Raw genomic sequence first — 19,158 nt, forward strand, 5'->3', positions numbered from 1 at the left:
GGGACAAGAAGTCTGTAACATACAATGGTAGAAATATTAAATTGGCAGCAGACTTAACCACAGAGACCTGGCAGCTCAGAAAGAACTGGCATGATATATTCAGAGCACTGAATGAGAAAAACACACAGCCAAGAATACTATATCCAGCTAGCTACCACTGAAAATGGAAGGAGAGGAAAAAGCTCCCAGGACAAACAAAAACTGAAAGAATTTGAAAACAAAGAGGCAACCCATGGAATGGGAGAAGATATTTGCAAATGACAGTACAGACAAAAGGTTGATATCCAAGATCTACAAAGAACTTCTCAAACTCAATACACACAAAACAGACAAGCATATAAAAAAAAAATGGGCAGAAGATATGAACAGACACTTCTCCAATGAAGACACTCAAATGGCTATCAGACACATGAAAAAATGTTCATCATCACTAGCCATTAGGGAGATTGAAATTTAAACCACATTGAGATATCACCTTACACCAGTTAGAATGGCCAAAATTAACAGAACAGGAAACAACATGTGTTGGAGGGGATGTGGAGAAAGAGGAACCCTCTTACACTGTTGGTGGGAATACAAATTGGTGCAGCCTCTTTGGAGAACACTGTGGAGATTCCTCAAGAAATTAAAAATAGAGCTTCCCTATGACCCTGCAATTGCACTCCTGGGTATTTACCCCAAAGATACAGATGTCATGAAAAGAATGTTTACCCCAATGTTTATAGCAGCAATGGCCACGGTCGCCAAACTATGGAAAGAACCAAGATGCCCTTCAACAGATGAATGGATAAGGAAGATGTGGTCCATATACACTATGGAGTATTATGCCTCCATCAGAAAGGATGAATCCCCAACTTTTGTAGCAACATGGATGGGACTGGAAGAGATTATGCTGAGTGAAATAAGTCAAGCAGAGAGAGTCAATCATCATATGGTTTCACTTATTTGTGGAGCATAACAAATAGCATGGAGGTCATGGAGAGTTAGAGAGGAGCTGGGGTAAATTGGAAGTGGAGGTGAACCATGCGAGACTATGGATTCTGATAAACAATTTGAGGGGTTTGAAGTGGCAGGGGGTGGGAGGTTGGGGAACCAGGTGGTGGGTATTAGAGAGGGCACAGATTGCATGGAGCACTGGGTGTGGTGCAAAAATAATGAATACTGTTATGCTGAAAAAAACATTTAAAAAGAACAATAAAAAAAAGAATTTGTAAACACCAAACCAGCCCTATAGGAAATATTGAAAGGGGTCTTTGAAGCAAAGAGAGAGGCTAAAAGTAGTAGACCAGAAAGAAGCAGAGGCAATATACAGCAAATCACCTTAGGGCAAAACAATGGCACTAAATTCATATCTCTCAATAGTTACCTGAATGTAAATGGATCAAACGCCTGAACCAAAAGACACAGGGTAACAGAAAGAACAAAAAAACCTAAACCCATCAATATGCTGTCTACAATAAACTCAGTTTGGATCCAATGACACCTCTAGATTTAAAGTGAAGGGGTGGCAAACAATTGACTGTGCTAATGGACATCAAAAGAAAGTTGCAGTGGCAATGCTTATATCAGGTAAATTAGATTTTAAGCCAAAGACTATAATAAGAGATGAGGAACAAGGCTATATCATCCTCAAAGGATCTGTCCAGCAAGAAGATCTAACAATTTTAAATAATTATAGTCCTAACATGGGAGCAGTCAACTATATAGTCAACTATATAGTCAACTATAAACCAATTATTAACAAATCAAAGAAACACATCAACAATGATACAATAATAGTAGGACACATTAATACCCCCCCCTCACTGAAATGGAAAGATCATTGAAGCAAAAGATCCACAAGAAAAATAAAGGCCTGAAGTGACACATGGGACCAGAGAGACATCACAGATATATTCAGAACATTCCATTCCAAAGCAACAGAATACACATTCTGCTCTAGTGAACATGGAACTATCAGGAATAGATCGCATCCTAGGTCACAAATCAGGTCCCAACAAGTACCAAAGATTGCGATAATTCCCTGCATATTTTCAGACCACAGTGCTCTGAAGCTGGAACTGAAACACAAGAGGAAATTTGGAAAGAACCCAAATAAATGGAGGCTAAAGAACATCCTACTAAAGAATGAAAGGGTCAACCAGGACATTAAAGAAGAATTGAAAAAATTCATAGAAACAAATGAAAATGAAAACACAACATTTCAAGATCGATGGGATACAGCAAAGGCAGCCCTGAGAGGAAAATACATAGTGATACAAGCCTCTCTCAAGAAACAACAAAGGTCTCAAATACACAAACAAACCCTACACCTAAGGAGCTGGAGAAAGAATGGCAAAGAAAGGCTAAACCCAGAAGGAGAAGAGAAATCGTAACTATCAGAGCAGAAATCAATGAAATAGAAACAAAAAGAACAGTAGAACAAATGGGTAAAACTAGGAGCTGGTTCTTCCCATCTGTGACTCTTTTCACTACTCATGCCCCAGAAATCTCCTTCCTGCCAGTTTCAGGCAAATACTTTGGGACCAGGCAAGGCTGAGGGGTGTGTCAGGGGGGTCACACACACCCCTGTTGGACCGCCAGGTTACAGCATCCCCCGCACGCCTGGGAAATGTTCTCTAAACAGCGTGAGGGACAGTTACAGCTTCAGAAAAACACTCTTTCGTGTGACCTTGCCCAGGGCGCACCCCAACGACAGAGGCAACATTCGCTGCCACTAGAAAATAGGAAAAGTCAGTATCACCCCCTGAGGGGGAGGCCTTAAGAAAGGCTACACACACCGGAGTCTACGGCATCCTTCCATTGCCCCAATTTTACAAATGGGGAAACTGAGGCCACCAAAGGAAGAGAGTCTCTCTGAAAGCTACTTCACAGGCTCAGGAAACACGAGCGTGCGGCTTTCCCGCTGGTCCTAGAAAGGAGGGGTCCAGCGGTGACGCGCGACAGGACTTGCGGAGCAGCCTCACCTCTGCACACACCCCCCGCCTCCACCAGCCCTGGGCACACTCGGCCACAGTCCTGGCTCCCAGCTGCTTGGCTCCCGTGGCATCCACGTTGCCCCGCCACTCGGCTCGGCCTGGCCCGCCTGGGCTCCACCCGACCAGCTCGTTCCAACAGCTGGGCTTCACGTGGCCCCACTTGGCCCAGTCAGGCTCACCAGGACACTAAAGAAGAATTGAAAAAATCCATAGAAACAAATGATAATGAAAACACAACTGTTCGAGATTGGTGGGACACAGCAAAGGCAGCCCTGAGAGGAAAATACATAGTGATACAAGCCTCTCTCAAGAAACAACAAAGGTCTCAAATACACAACCAAACCCTACACCTAAGGAGCTGGAGAAAGAGTGGCAAAGAAAGGCTAAACCCAGAAGGAGAAGAGAAATCGTAACTATCAGAGCAGATATCAATGAAATAGAAACAAAAAGAACAGTAGAACAAATCGATGAAACTAGGAGCTGGTTCTTTGAAAGAATTAATAAAATTGATAAACCCCTGGCCAGGCTTATCCAAAAGAAAAGAGCAAGGACCCAAATAAATAAAATCATGACTGAAAGAGGAGAGATCACAACCAACACCAAAGAAATACCAAGAAATACAATTATAAGAACATATTATGAGCAACAATACGCCAGCAAATTTGACAGTCTGGAAGAAATGGTTGCATGCCTAGAGACAGAGACGTATAAACTACCAAATCGGAACCAGGAAGAAATAGACAACCTGAACAGACCCATAACCAGTAAGGAGACTGAAGCAGTCTTCAAAAATCTCCCAACAAGAGCCCGGGGCCAGACGGCTTCCCTGGGGAATTCTACCAAACATTTAAAGAAGAATTCACTCCTATAATCCTGAAACTGTTCCAAAACATAGAAACGGAAGGAAAACTGCCAATCTCACATCATGGGGTCAGCGTTAGCTTGATCCCAAAAGCAGACGAAGATTTCAGACCAATATCCTTGATGAACACAGATGTGAACATTCTCACCAAAATACTAGCCCATAGGATCCAACAGTGCCTTAAAAGGATTATTCACCATGAACAAATGGGATTGATTCCAAGGCTGCAAGGTTGGTTCCACGTCCACAAATCAAGCGGTGTTATACAATGTATTAATAAAAAAAAAAAAAAGAGAGAGAGAGAGAGCAAGAACCATAGGATACTCTCCGTAGATACCGAAAAAGCATTTGACAAAGTACAGCATCCTTTCTTGATCAAACTCTTCAAAGTGCAGGGATAGAGGGCACATACCTCAATATCATCAAAGCCATCCATGAAAAAGACACAGCCAATATCATTCTCAATGGAGAAAAACTGACAGCTTTTCGGCTAAGGTCAGGAACACGGCAGGGTTGTCCACTATCACCACTGCTATTCAACATAGTACTAGAAGTCCTAGCCTCTGCAATCAGACAACAAGAAGAAATTAGAGGCACCCAAATCAGCAAGGAAGAAGTCAAACCATCACTCTTTGCAGATGATAAGACACTTGATGTAAAAAACTCAAAAGACTCCACTCCCAATCCGCTAGAATTTCTATGGGAATTCAGTAAAGTGTCAGGGTATAAAATCGATGCACAGAAATCGATTGTTGCTTTTCTTTTTTTTTTTTTTAATTTACTTTCAGCGTAACAGTATTCGTCGTTTTTACACCACACCCAGTGTTCCTTGCAATCCATGCCCTCTCCAATAGCCACCACCTGGTTCCCCCAACCTCCCACCCCCTGCCCTTCAAACCCTCCGATTGTTTTTCAGACTCCATAGTCTCTCATGGTTCACCTCCCCTTCCAATTTCCCTCAACTCCCTTCTCCTCTCCATCTCCCCTTGTCCTCCATGCTATTGGTTATGCTCCACAAATAAGTGAAACCATGTGATCAGTTGCATTTCTATTCACCAACAGCAAGACAGAGGAAAGAGAAATTAAGGAGTCAATCCCATGTACAACTGCACCCCAAACCTTAACATACCTAGGCATAAACCTAACCAGAGAGTCAAAGAACCTCTGCTCAGAAAATGGTCAAGTACTCAGGAAGGAAACTGAGGGAGACACAAAGAAATGGGAAAATGTTCCATGCTCATGGATTGGAAGAACAAATATGGTGAAAATGTCTGTGCTACCTAAAGTAATCTACACGTTTAATGCAATCCCTATCAAAATACCATCAACTGTTTTCAAAGAAATGGAATTAAATAATCCTAAAATTTATATGGAACCAGAGAAGACCTCGAAAGGCCAGAGGAATGTTGAACAGAAAAGCCAAAGTTGGTGGCATCACAATTCCAGACTTCAAGCTCCATTACAAAGCTGTCATCATCAAGATAGTATGGTACTGGCACAAATACAAACACATAGATCAATGGAACAGAACAGAGTGCCCAGAAATGTATGCTCAACTTTATGGTCAACTCATCTCCGACAAAGCAGGAAAGAATGACCAACTTAAAAAAGGTGGTCTCTTCAACAAACGGTGTTGGGCAAATTGGTAAGCAGCCACATGCAGAAGAATGAAACTGGACCATTTCCTTATACCACACACAAAAATAGACTCCAAATGTACTAAAGATTTCAATGTGAGAAAGGGATCCATTAAAACCCTTGAGGAGAACATAGACAGCAATCTCCTTGACCTCAGAGGCAGCAACTTCTTCCTAGAAACATCGCCAAAGACAAGCGAAGTAAGGGCAAAAATGAACTATTAGGACTTCATTAAGATCAAAAGCTTTTGCACAGCAAAGGAGACAGTCAACAAAACCAAAAGACAACTGACAGAATGGGAGAAGATATTTGCAAAATACATATCAGAAAAACGACCAATACCCAAAATCTATGAAGAACTTATCAAACTCAATACCCAAAGAACAAATAATCCAATCAAGAAATGGGCAGAGGATGTGAACAGACATTTCTGTAAGGAATACATCCAGATGGCAAACAGACACATGAAAAAAGTGCTCCACATCACTCAGCATCAGGAAAATACAAATCAAAACCACAATAATATACCACTTCACACCAGTCAGAATGGCTAAAATTAAGAAGTCAAGAAACGGCAGATGCTGTTTGGGATGCAGAGAAAGGGGAACCTTCCTACACTGTTGGTTTAAATGCAAGCTGGTGCAACCACTCTGAAAAACAGTATGGAGGTTCTTCAAAAAATTGAAAATAGAGCTACCCTATGACCTATCAATTGCACTGCTGGGTATTTCACCTAAAGATACAAATGTAGTGATCTGAAGGGGCACTTGCACCCAAATGTTTAAAGCAACAATGTCCACAATAGCAAAGCTATGGAAAGAACCTAGATGTCCATCAAGAGATGAATGGATTAAGAAGATGTGGCATACAGTATTCCATTATGTATATATAGATATATGTGTGTGTATACACATATACATATATGTTTATATATACATATATATATTTACACATACAATGGAATACTATGCAGTCATCAAAAAAAATAAAATCTTGCCCTGTGCAATGATGTGAATGGAACTAGAGGATATTATGCTGAGCCAAATAAGTCTATCAGAGAAAGACAGTTATCATATGATCTCTCAGATATGAGGAATTTGGGAGGCAATGTGTGGGGCTTGGGGGCTAGGGAAAGAAAAAATGAAACAAGATGAGATCAGGTGGGAGACAAACCATAAGAGACTCTTAATCTCACAAAATAAACTGAGTGTTTCCGGGGGAGTGGGGTAGGGAGAGGGTGGTTGGGTTATGGACACTGGGGAGGGTATGTGCTATGGTGAGTGGTTTAAATTTTGTAAGCCTGACGATTCACAGAACTGTACCCCTGGGGCTAATAAAACATTATATGTTAATAAAAAAATAAACATAGACCAGTGGAACAGAGTACAGAGCCCAGATATGGACCCTCAACCCTATGGTCAATTACTCTTCGACAAAACAGGAAAAAATATACAGTGGAAAAAAGACAGTCTCTTCAATAAATGGTGTTGGGAAAACTGGACAGCTATATGTAGAAGAATGAAACTCGACCATTCTCTTACACCGTACACAAAGATAAACTCAAAATGGATAAAAGACCCCAACGTGAGACAGGAATCCATCAGAATCCTAGAGGAGAACATAGGCAGTAATCTCTTCGATATCAGCCACAGCAACTTCTTTCAAGATATGTCTCCAAAGGCAAAGGAAACAAAAGTGAAAATAAACTTTTGGGACTTCATCAAAATAAAAGCTTCTGCACAGCAAAGGAAACAGTCAATAAAACAAAGAGGCAACCCACAGAATAAGAGAAGATATTTGCAAATGACAATACAGACAGAAGTTGATATCCAGGATCTATAATGAACTCCTCAAACTCAACACACACAAAACAGGCAATCATATCAAAAAATGGACAGAAGATATGAACATACACTTCTCCAATCAAGACATACAAATGGCTATCAGACACATGAAAAAATGTTCATCATCACTAACCCTCAGGGAGATTCAAATTAAAACCACATTGAGATATCACCTTACACCAGTTAGAATGGCCAAAATTAACAAGACAGGAAACAACATGTGTTGGAGGGGATGTGGAGAAAGGGGAACCCCTCTTACACTGTTGGTGGGAATGCAAGTTGGTGCAGCCTCTTTGGAGAACAGTGTGGAGATTCCTCAAGAAATTAAAAACAGAGCTTCCCTATGACCCTGCAATTGCACTCCTGGGTATTTACCCCAAAGATACGATGTCGTGAAAAGAAGGGCCATCTGTACTCCAATGTTTATAGCAGCAATGGCCACGGTCGCCAAACTATGGAAAGAACCAAGATGCCCTTCAACGGACGAATGGATAAGGAAGATGTGGTCCATATACACTATGGAGTATTATGCCTCCATCAGAAAGGACGAATCCCCAACTTTTGTAGCAACATGGACGGGACTGGAAGAGATTATGCTGAGTGAAATAAGTCAAGCAGAGAGAGTCAATTATCATATGGTTTCACTTATTTGTGGAGCATAACAAATAGCATGGAGGACATGGGGAGTTAGGAGAAGAGAGTTGGGGGAAATTGGAAGGGAAGGTGAATCATGAGAGACTATGGACTCTGAAAAACAATCTGAGGGGTTTGAAGGCGGGGGGGGTGGGAGGTTGGGGTACCAGGTGGTGGGTATTATAGAGGGCACAGATTACATGGAGCACTGGCTGTGGTGAAAAAATAATGAATACTGTTATGCTGAAAATAAATAAATTAATTTTAAAATAGATAGATAAATAAATAAATAAATAAAATAAAAACCTAAAATAAAATTAAAATTCAGGTAACTTGAAAAAAATATATAAAGAATATGAATAATTTTGAGACAATTCTCAGTGTGCTTTCCCAAAGTTAGTATTAATTTATAATCTCACAAATATTGCAGGAGTACCTGTTTCAATATTGAGAATTGAGAATATAGATTATAAATAGTATTTCATTGTGGTCATTGTGGTTCTATTGCATATTTCTCTATCAATGAGTTTTGTAATTTTTATGTATTTTTGAAATTAATTTTTTCAATCCGTAATTGTCTTCATGTTCTTCTTTATTAGAGTAATAATGATTTTTAGAGCCTTTTATTATGTCTTAAGGATAGTTACCTCTTGTCAAAATTATTTTTACCAACTAAGTATTTATTTTTATGTTATGTCTTGTGCTTGTTTTTTATGATGGACAGAAATTTTAACTTTAGAATTTTACTTTATTACATTATTTCTTCCTTTGTGATCTCTTTTACTGCCTTTCTCTTAGAAAATTCCTTTTTACCTTTATATCATTTAAAAAGACATATGTTTTCATCTAGTATTTTAGAGTTTCATTGTTTACACTAAAATATTTAATAAACCCTTTAATATGGTGTAAGTTACTTGCTTATTTGTTCTTCGATAGGTACAGTTCCAAAAGTCTTTCCCGAATAAATCATCCATCTCTTTTGCATTTGTTTATGACGCTTCTTCACAATATACCTATTTCTTCTGTGTGCTAAATTTTAAAAGTAAAATACGGAGCTAATTTAGACTTGAATTTAATGAAAGAAAACGAATTTAATTGAAATAAAAGCAGTTAGCTTTACTCATTGTTTTGTTACTGTATCAGATATTATTTCCTAAGATATTATTCCCCTAAGATTATAAAAAGCATTAAGAAACTGGAGGTCATGTATTGGTTTAAATTACATGTTTCACTCTCAGCTCTGTTTTTCCCTGCTGTGAAGGATGAGAAAAGTTAAGTCCCTCACACTCTCTTCCCTGCCCACACCCAACACTCTGCCACAGGGTTATTGTTTTTATAATGCCAAGGTCTGTGATAATCACATTTACTCTGCCACCTCCCTTCCCTTGGATGTTTAGACCTAGTTCTGGGTTTATTTGGAAGTATTGCTTACCTCTGGTCCTGTTACTTTGCCTTTTCTCTTTGAGTTCCCTGTCTAAATTTATCTCTGTGCAAAACTTTTATTTCTCATAGCAGAACTGGGAAGCTAGTAAGTGTGAAATCAGGCTTGTTCAAAGACACTTTGCCCATGGCAAATCAGTGCAGAAGTTGAAGATTCTCATCTATACTCACCAGACTCCAGAGACTATGCTCAGGAGAGCAATGGAAGCCATGAGCTTTTAGTCTTGAGCGGGGTGGGGGGAGTATAGTACTCTCTCTTCTGGAAACTTTTAGGGAGGCCAGAGGAGCCTGGATAGGATTGCAGCTAACTCTGATCTGGAGGATGAGGTTTGGGGCTGGGCAGCCTTTCTGTGGTGCCTCTGAAAGGGCTGAGGAGGGAATTAATGAAACAGGTTGCTGGTCCTCGTGGCATAGATTTATCTGGAGTCTGACAACTATGGACAGAAAGTAGAACAGTGAGTGTGCTCGCTCTTGGGGCACATATACAAAGATTTGAACGATACAGAAATTAACATGCCCCCTGTGCAAGGGTGACACACAAATTTGTGAAGCATTCCATATAAAAGGGGAAAAAAGACAGTAGAACAGTGAGGAAGCCCAAAGCGTCTGTTTCCCTTCTATTAGAAACAAAATTCCCCAACCAGGAACCTAAGCAAAAAGAGATCTATTTTCATTTCACTTGGTGGAAAAAATGAAATCCCAGAGGGGTAGTCTGGTCTACAATGGCAGCTCATTCATGCTGCAAACCCAGAGTCCTTCTTGGTTTCCATTCTGCCCTTCTCAAGATGGCAGCCGGAGGATTACCAAGAAGGAGAAACTCAAGGGACTAAGAACTTGTGACTTCCACCTACATCTCTGGCCACAACAGAGTCCTGGCCACTCCTAACAGCCTCAAATGCTGGGATATATCATTTTGTGAGTCTGTCAAAAGACAAGAGCTTTGTCTCATGATAATCTCATGTTTCTTCATTGCTTTTCAAGTTATGGTAGTAACCGCTACACTTAACTCATTTACAGATATTTGTAGTAAGTTCCAAATGTGGGTCAAGCACAGCACTCACTGACTGCCATGGTCACAGTGGTGAAGTGACAAGAGTCTGTTCACATGCGTCACTTGGGGTGCTCACTATGTGCAAAACTTTTATTTCTCATAGCAGCACTGGGAAGTTAAGTACTATTATCCCCATCTTGTGGAAAAGTAAATAGAGGCTGTGAGAAGTTAATAACCAATTCAAGTGTCCATAATTATGTAACAGAGTCAGAATCTGAACCTATGTTGGTCTCCTCCAAAGATTCAGCTCTTTAATAATTTTTCTACACTAGTGCTTTCCATCCCTGGCACATCCAGTGCCTGGGACCCAGCCCTCAGATTCTGATTTAATTGGTTGAAGGAGAAGCCCAGGTATCAGTAAGCTTGTATTATCTTATTTAATCCCCACAACAACTGGAGATGGAGGTATTTTTCTATTTAAAATTAGGCAAACTACGATCCAGAGAGGTAGACTCACTTGCCCAAGGTCACAGAGCAAGTCCACAGTGGAGCTGGGATGTGTGTCCACAACTCTACCATCTCCAAAGGGCTGTCCTTGGCTCCAGAAAAAGGTGACTTCCATTAAGTTGTTGAGTACACTGGCCACCCCCTCTGCTCTAGCCAGCCCAGAAGCCTCCCTGGGAATGTGTGTGCCTGAGGCGCAGGGCATCATGTGGAAGCTGGGTGATAATCAGGCCAGGTTATGCCAGGATGTGCGGCGGAAGCCCAGCCTGCTGAAGGCAGGGGTGTGTCTGGGCCAGGGTGGGGGCCGGACACGGGGATGCACTTTTTCCCCAGCACAACAAGCTGTGGGCTTCCTCCTCCCTCGCTGAGCCCTGCCTGATATGTCCAGCCCCGAACAGGTCATTAACCAGGGACTGGAGGGCTGGCAGGCAGGCAGGGACCCAGGGCCAATACCCAGAGGAAGTCACATGGCAGGGGTCACAGGACTGACCCAGGAATGGTGAAGGGAGGGAGATATTTCAAGCTTGAGAGGAAGGGCCCCGCCCACGAATGAATCATCCGGGACAGATTATCCTGAGGAAGACCTTGGGGTGGAATTGTGATAAGCACCATCCTCCCAAGGTGACCAGGAGCCTGCGGTCAGCTGGCCAGTGATCAGCCAGGCCACATGGGACGGGCGCACTCAGATGTATCTAAGAAGCCCGTGATGCATTGTCGAAGTGAATTCTCAGAGACCTTACACATAAGAATGAGCATCTCCCCTTTTCAGGATGAGAAAACGAAGTTCTGGAGCTAAGTCACTCACTCAAGGTCACATGGCTGAGGTGGGGTTTGAAATGGGAGCCTGGCTTTCTCTTGTGCCCCCTGGCTTCCCCAAAGCCGGAAGCTGAGATCACAATAGCCCTCCCTCTCCACTTGCTCCCTGTGAGGACCCACAGTTTCACAGACAAAATGACCAGGTTCTACCCGTAATGGCAAGCCTGGCCTCAGGTCTCATGCTTGCTTCTGGATGAGGCACTAGACTCGTCCAAACTCCTCAAGGTATGAATGGGAACGATGGATCTCAGAGAGGGCAAATGACTTACCCAGAATTCCAGGGTAAGACCTGATTCCTGCCTCCTAGCCCATGGGTCTGTGCACTGCACTAGTATTTGGATCCTCAACAGCTTCCGCTCCAATGAAGCCAGACATGGCTGGTACCCAGGGAGCTGCTTAGAAGCGGAAAAGTGACTCCCACCACTGCCAGGAAGTCCTGCTTGATCTGGAGGGGACCTGGGCATCTGTATTTGTAACCAAGTCATTCTGATAGCCTAAGAAGTTTGAGAAACACTGGCATAGATGATCTTTAAGATTCCTTCTGGTCCTGAAGGCTGGGTTCCAGTATATGTCATTACCATTAACATCACCATCATCATCATCAAATACCAACATATGTTGAGTGTGTAATATATATGAGACACTCTTCTAGATGCTTTACATATATGACTGTGTGTAACTCAGAGGTAGCATTATTATCATCCCCATTTTACAGAGGAGGAAACTGAGGCTGAGGGAGGTTAATCATTTTCCTAAGATAGCACAGCCAACGGCTGAGCCAAGACTTAAGGCTGGATCTGCTGCTCCGGTGGCCTCAGCAGCCTTTTTATGTGACTTTTTCCCAAGATGGCCATGTTTTGGGGCCCTCTAGTACCTGCTTTGGGGTTCAGTCTCCCCATTTATGGGAAGGACAGTCTCCTTGCACCCTTCACGCCCTGCCCCAAATTTGCAAACAGCCCTTTGTGTTTGCTGCCCAGCCGGGCAGTTAACAGGGCTTTGGCAGCAAGAGGAGTGAGATGCTGCTTTTCCAGTCCTGCTGCCCATGTTCCAACTCCTCCCAGTCAGGTGCTTTGGCCCTAATCATCCTGGCCCTGCTGTGTTGCATGCTGAATCTGGAGTAAGCAGAAACTCATGCATAGCAGTGGGAGGGCTGGGATGGAGATGAAACCGGCGGAGAGCATCCCCACCTGTTGTTGGCAGGGGTGGGAAGATGCAGGGGGAAGACAGATAGGGAACTGATAGTTAATTTTTATGAAGCACTCACTGTGGGCCAGACAGCTTGTTGCCAGACAAGCATATGAACCTCTCAACACCTCAGTTTTGTCTTCTGGAAAATGAGGTGGTTATGAGGAGTCAGTGAGACCTATTCTATGACTTGGTTATCCAACTCTCATCCACTGAGGGCTGATTGGGTGGCAGCTGTCGTTCTAGGAAATGCAGCAGCAAGGCGACAAGTATCCGTCCCTCACAGGGCTAACAGCGCAGCCGGGAAAATAGGCTTATAAAAATAAGTCAACAAAGAAACACATCGTGTAAAGTGGGACCAACTAGCAATAAATGCGAGGAAGTGAAAGAAAGCCAGGGTAAGGTGCGTGTAGAGTGCCGTGAAGGGACAGGATGGACGGTCAGGGACTGCTTGAATGAAGTAAGGAAGCATTGATAAAACTACCTGGGAGGAGTGTTTCCAGGGAGAAAAGAGATAAAGAGTCCATCTGGGAGCACACAGTAGGTGCTCAATAAATGCTGAATGCCATCATAGTTCAGAAGGAGGGACCATTTCCTTATTTCACTAGGTGGGAGGTCTCCATGTTGCTGCTGCTTCCTAGCTGTAGAAAGCTAGGGAACCTGCAGTCTCCCCCTTCTCATCCCACTTGCCTCCACCCCAGGACAGAGGGCCTGGAGGTCAATAGCACCAAGCAGGAGGGGGAGGAAAAGCTTCTGTGGAAAGGCTGCACAACACCAACCAGCCTGACACATAGTAGGAGCTTTCCTGAGTGGAGACTGTGCTGCCAGTCACACAGAGGCTTGACACTGTTCAGCCACAAGATAAGAGAGGCTCCCTCTCTTGTGAAAACCTCCACAGGACTGGGTCACTGCTCTGCTCAGATACAGGGGATATTAGCGGCTTCCCACACTTACAGAATGAAGTCTACAGGCTCTCAATGCCTCTCTCAATTCCTGATCAGCTTTAGCAGCCTTCTTTCCAGCTCCTCCCCATCTCCTCCCAACTCGTGACTCTCTACAGGCTGGATACCCTGAGTCCTGTGAACATCACCTGAGCGTAACATCTGTGAATCCTCTTCTGGAAGTTCTCATGTGAGGTCAGGGAAAACAACCAGCACAAGTTGTATCAAGGTGATACAGTGAGCTGGCTTCTGTGACAGGAGCCAGCATGGGGACCCATGGAGATTAGTATTCTTTGTGGAGTCGTCTTCCAGGGATGGCTTCTGGAGGAGGGTAACTGCATCTCAAAGTGTGTTTTTTGTCATGCAGTTCTCAGAGGAGTCCTCAGAGAGGTCTTTTCTGGCCACACTGGCTGAGGGACCCCGCCAAGCCACTCTCTTTCATGTTACTTATGAAGACTGCCCTGTGATGGTGACTGGCCCCTGACCTCTTGGAGATCCCCCTTCAGCATGAGGAGGCAGACAAGGAGGAGACAGGGCACAGGAAGAAAAGCAGGGTCCCCGCAGTAGCCAGTGCTGTAAAGGGAATAGATGGAGGAAGGGAGAGAAGGTGCCTGGAGGTGAGGCTACTTTAGACCGAGTGGCCTGGGAAGGTGTCTCAGAGGGGTGACATTTCAGGGACTTTCTCAAAGCCACACAGGGTCATGACAAAGTGGAGAGGAGAACTCATTCTCTTGGCTTCCTTAGAAGAGCTTCTGCTTCATGTCCCATGGTCCCAGAGCTCCCCTCTGCTGAAAAACCCACACTTTTCTAACAGCTTTCCCCAGACACCCATCACCAGGGACCTGGCTCATGGGAATCTCTGCTCCTCCCAGTCACTTCCAGAGCTCTAAATACTTGAGTTATAGAAACTTTCTCTCTGGCTTGTGTTGCTACAGTTTTCTTATAAGCACAAATGAAGAAACAAAAGAAGCAAATACACATGGGAAGATTCTATGACCCGAACCCCATGAATCGACACCAAAGGCTGTCTTTTAACACCGACATCCTATCCTGATTGGTGGTGGCACCAAGTGGTGCCTGGGATCCTTCCATTAATTTAATGCTATAGTAGCGTACACAGCATTGTAAACACCTTATGATGGGGCATCTCAAACCTCACAACAACCCTAAGAGGTAGAAGCTGTTATAATCCCCAGTTACAGATGAGGGAACTGAAGCAAAGAGAATTTAAGTAACTTTCCCAAGATCGCAGAGATAACAGAATGAAGCCAGAATTTGAACCATCCTAGAGCCTTCATTTACAACAGGGTCTGGTAACTAGCAGTGCTCAGGGCATATCCCGAACAATGTTAACAAAGCCTCTCCTTCTGTATCCAGCAGGGGGAGCCAAAGGCCAGGGTCCTGCCCCAGGCATGCTTGGCAGGATGGCTGCACCTGCTAAAGAGACACCTGCTAAAGAGACACCCTTCTCCCTTGATCCAGGCAGAAAGAGACAAATGGTGAGAAAGCCTCTTGCTTAGCATAGCTCTGTTAAAGAAGAGCTTTCCGCAATAGATCCCACTGAGTCATGAAGCAGTTAGTTAGCCGGTTCAGGGTCTTGCAATGAATCAGACACAGCTCCTACTGGTGGACCTCTCAGTCAAGTGATTTTCAGCCCTGAAGCCCAACAACTCTTAAAACAAAACAAAACAAAACAAAAAACTGACCTGGGACGCCTGGGTGGCTCAGATGGCTAAGCAGCTGCCTTCGGCTCAGGTCATAATCCCAGCGTCCTGGGATTGAGTCCCACATCGGGCTCCTTGCTCAGCTGGAAGCCTGCTTCTCCCTCTGCCTCTGCCTCTGCCTGCCACTCTGTCTGCCTGTGCTCATTCTCTCTGACAAATAAATAAAATAAAATAAAATAAAATAAAATAAAAACTGACCTGGATTTTGCAGCTATTAAGTGGCAGAGTTGGTATTCAGACCCAAGCCTTTTTGACCCCAAGGTCTATGCTCTTTTTATCAAGCCATAGTTGTCCTCGGTCAATGCTGGCTGCTGGGGATACAGAGAGGCAGGAGAGGGGGTCCTGTCTACAGGGATCTCAAGTTCTAATGGGAAAGGGAGGCGCGTGAGCTCAGATATCCTTCCAGGATCAGCTAAAGGGCCATGGAGCACAAAGGGAAAAAAAATGCATTATGATATTCTCTCCTCAAAGGAGGGAGTCATGTCCGCTGTGTTTACTGCTGGATCCCATATCCAGCACACTTTTATCTTCAGTGAATGTTTGATGGATGGATGGGTGAATGAAAGAGGAAGAGACCAAGTGCCTTGGACAGAGGCAAGGTTAATCAGGGAAGGCTTTTCAGATGAGTTCCCATTGGGGAGGACCTTGAAGGATGAGAGGCATTGGCCAGGTGAAAATGAGGGGAAAGGCATCCCAGACATATGAAAAGGAATAGCAGGATGGAGTAACAGTCCCAAGTTTGTTTGTTTTTTATTTGTACTCACAGTACGCACACACAGTTGGAGACTTATTATATATGATATCCTGTTATTTTCTAGTCTATTTTCATTTTGCAAATATTAGTGGAAGCTCACTAATTTTTCATGATACGGGTACAGGGGATTTGGACAAAGTGGAGGCTGGAAATCCAGACCATAAAGATCTCTGGATTCTTGAGTTGATGAGTTTGGACCCTTTTCAGTCCTTGCTTCCCCTCTGAGGTCTGACCCTGCAAACTCTTTTCTCCCTCTCTACCTCTTCGAGTGATTTCCTGCCCGCTCTACCTTCTTCCTCCCCAGTTGGTCTTTTCAATCGTGCTGAGCTGGGGCTCTGTGCTGGCTGTCCCCACTTGGCCTTCTCCACCTCTCCAACATCTCACCCAGGCCTTGCGGAGACTGTCACTCTCGAAAGCCCACACCTGCCTGCCTGAGAGCCTGGCCCATTTATCAGCGGCCCTTTCAGTGACCACAGACACATCAGCCTCAGACCTGCTTCTCCCTGTCTCATTTCTGTGTTGCCCTCACCAGCCACAGTGCCTCCAGGACGGAATCTTGTTCTTGGGGATGTCATGCTGTCTATTCTTCTTTCAAACCAGATCGCCCCTCTGTCCACTTTTCTCCTTGCCACCAGCACCACCCTTGTGTGCACTGGCCTTCCTGCTCCACCTATCTTGTCGACAACCCCTGCCTCCACGTGTTGCCCCTTCTCTCAATTCCCCGTAAAAGCTGCCATGAGCCTTCCGAAGCATGAATCTGATTGTGTGACACCCTTCTTCCCTTTATGATAAAGCCCAAACCCATTAATAAGCCCTGTGTCCCCAGACTCCCTGTTGGGTCTTATCTCCACAGCCCTCCCTAACCCTATTCCCTCTGATGCTCCATTCACCAGGCTCCTCAGACTTTCAGAGGCCCTGCTTCCTCGGGCTTTGAAAGCTCTGTCTGGTGAACCCCAACTCATTCCTTCTGGATCCCAGATTAGGAACATATTCCATGACCCACCCGTTTGGGAGCCCTCTTTTCTGTGTTCCCACAGCCCTCTGTGCATCTCCCTCCTCAATGCCTAATACCTTCTTCACTATCCCAGTGGCCCCTGCCTCTCTTTTCCACTAGACAGGAAGCACAGTTGAAGGATTAAGAGCAGAAGTCAGAACTCCATAGGTTCAAATCTCAATTCTGCCATGTGACAGCTGTGGGAGTTTGGGATTTTATTTAATCCCTACATGATTCGCCTTCTCCATTCTATAAGATGATGATAATTATGCTAATAATAATATTAACAAAAAGAATGGCACCTACCTCAGAGTATTGTTAAAGGATTAAATGAGTCAAGGTGCTGATGACAGAGTCTGGCACATAGGAAGCTCCACCTGTATGCCAGATCATCAAATCAGTCCACAGACTAGGTGCTCCAGGAGGGCAGACACAGGATTTACTTTACCCACTGTTATATCCCAGCACTTTGCCCCGATGTCCCAGTCGTGAGTGTCCCCCAATATCTGTAACACAAATGAAACTTTGGTCTAAGAGGAGGACAATGCATACAGGAAAGAGAGGACACATTTGAGTGATGCCTTGAAGGAAAACTGCTCAGAGCTCGTCTGAGAGTGGGAGAGGAGGAGGAGGAATACAGGAGGAAGAGCATGGCTAAGACACACTTTGTGACTGTTCCTCCCAGTCCCTTGGCTGCTCCATTCTTCCTCCCCCTCTGTCATTCACTGCTACCTTCATCAATGGGAAAGATCCCGCCAGCCTAGGGGTCACTGTTCATTCCTCTCTTTCCCTCCCCCTTCTCAGTTGGGCCCTTCCAAGTCCTATCAGAGCTGCCTGTGACCTAGGCCCAGCATCCCCCTTCTCCCCACACTTCACTCCCACCTTAGTTGTTACAATTATTAGGTAACAGGCACTACCCCCAAAAATAGTGGCATAAAGCAATCATTTCATTATATTCACAAGTTATGAGGCTTGGAAATTTACACAGGGCACACTGGGATGAATGCAGAAATCCCTGTCCACAGTGCCTCAGCGGGAGGACTCCAAATAAGGGGATTCCAAGTGCTGGAATCATCTGGAGGTTCCTTCACTCACACGTCTGATGCCTGGGCCGGGATAATCCCAGTGCTGAAGTGGGACTGTGGACTGGGCTTCCTCACATCATGGCAGCCTCCAGACTCCTTCCAGAATAGCTCAGGGCTCCAGCGGGAATGTTCCGGCCAACAAGGCGGAAGCGGCATTGTGTCTTATGACCTAGCCTGAAAGCCTTGGAGCATCACTCCCGCCACACAAGAGCCCACCTGGATTCAAGCAGGGAGAGCACAGAAAGCCCACCTCTCAATGGGAGGCACGTGGAATAATTGTGTGGCTGTGTTTTAAAACCACCAATGTCTCGTGCCTGGACCCATGGGGTAGTCTCCTTTCTGGTCTTCCTGGCTCCACCTTGCCCAGCCTGACACTTCACCCCTCAGCTGCCTGGGGGTCTCCACAGGGAGCGTTTGAACACACACATCAGATGAGTCACCTTTCCTCCTATCCCTCCAATGTCTTCCCGCTGAATTTCCCCTGTGAAATCTAAGCTCCCTGACATGCTTACGCAGCTCTGTGGGATCTGTGAGCCCCCATCTCCTCCCATCTACCCCACCAGGCTTCTTTCTTGTTCTTGAGAACAGCCCCACATCCCCTCCTGGGGTTCATGTGCACCTCCAAGCTTCTATATGGTTGTCCTCCCTCTTTAAATGCTGGGACCCCAGATCCTGCATCCTTCAGGTCTCAACTGGAATGCCACCTACTCAGATCTCAGATAAATCCCCAGGAGTCCAATGTGTATCTCTCTCATCCCTCTGCCTTATC

At 44.5% G+C, this 19,158-nt stretch overlaps 1 non-coding gene across 1 annotated transcript; it reads left to right on the forward strand.

The window, feature by feature from the left end:
- Positions 1-9,856: 9,856 nt before the first annotated feature.
- Positions 9,857-9,960, forward strand: LOC123387253. The gene has a single exon (XR_006601585.1). It is a non-coding gene; the product is annotated as a U6 spliceosomal RNA (small nuclear RNA).
- Positions 9,961-19,158: the final 9,198 nt, after the last annotated feature.

The sequence above is a fragment of the Mustela putorius genome, unplaced genomic scaffold, assembly GCF_011764305.1.
Source record: "Mustela putorius furo isolate JIRA1106 unplaced genomic scaffold, ASM1176430v1.1 tig00003850_pilon_pilon_pilon, whole genome shotgun sequence".
In the NCBI taxonomy this organism is placed as follows: domain Eukaryota; kingdom Metazoa; phylum Chordata; class Mammalia; order Carnivora; family Mustelidae; genus Mustela; species Mustela putorius.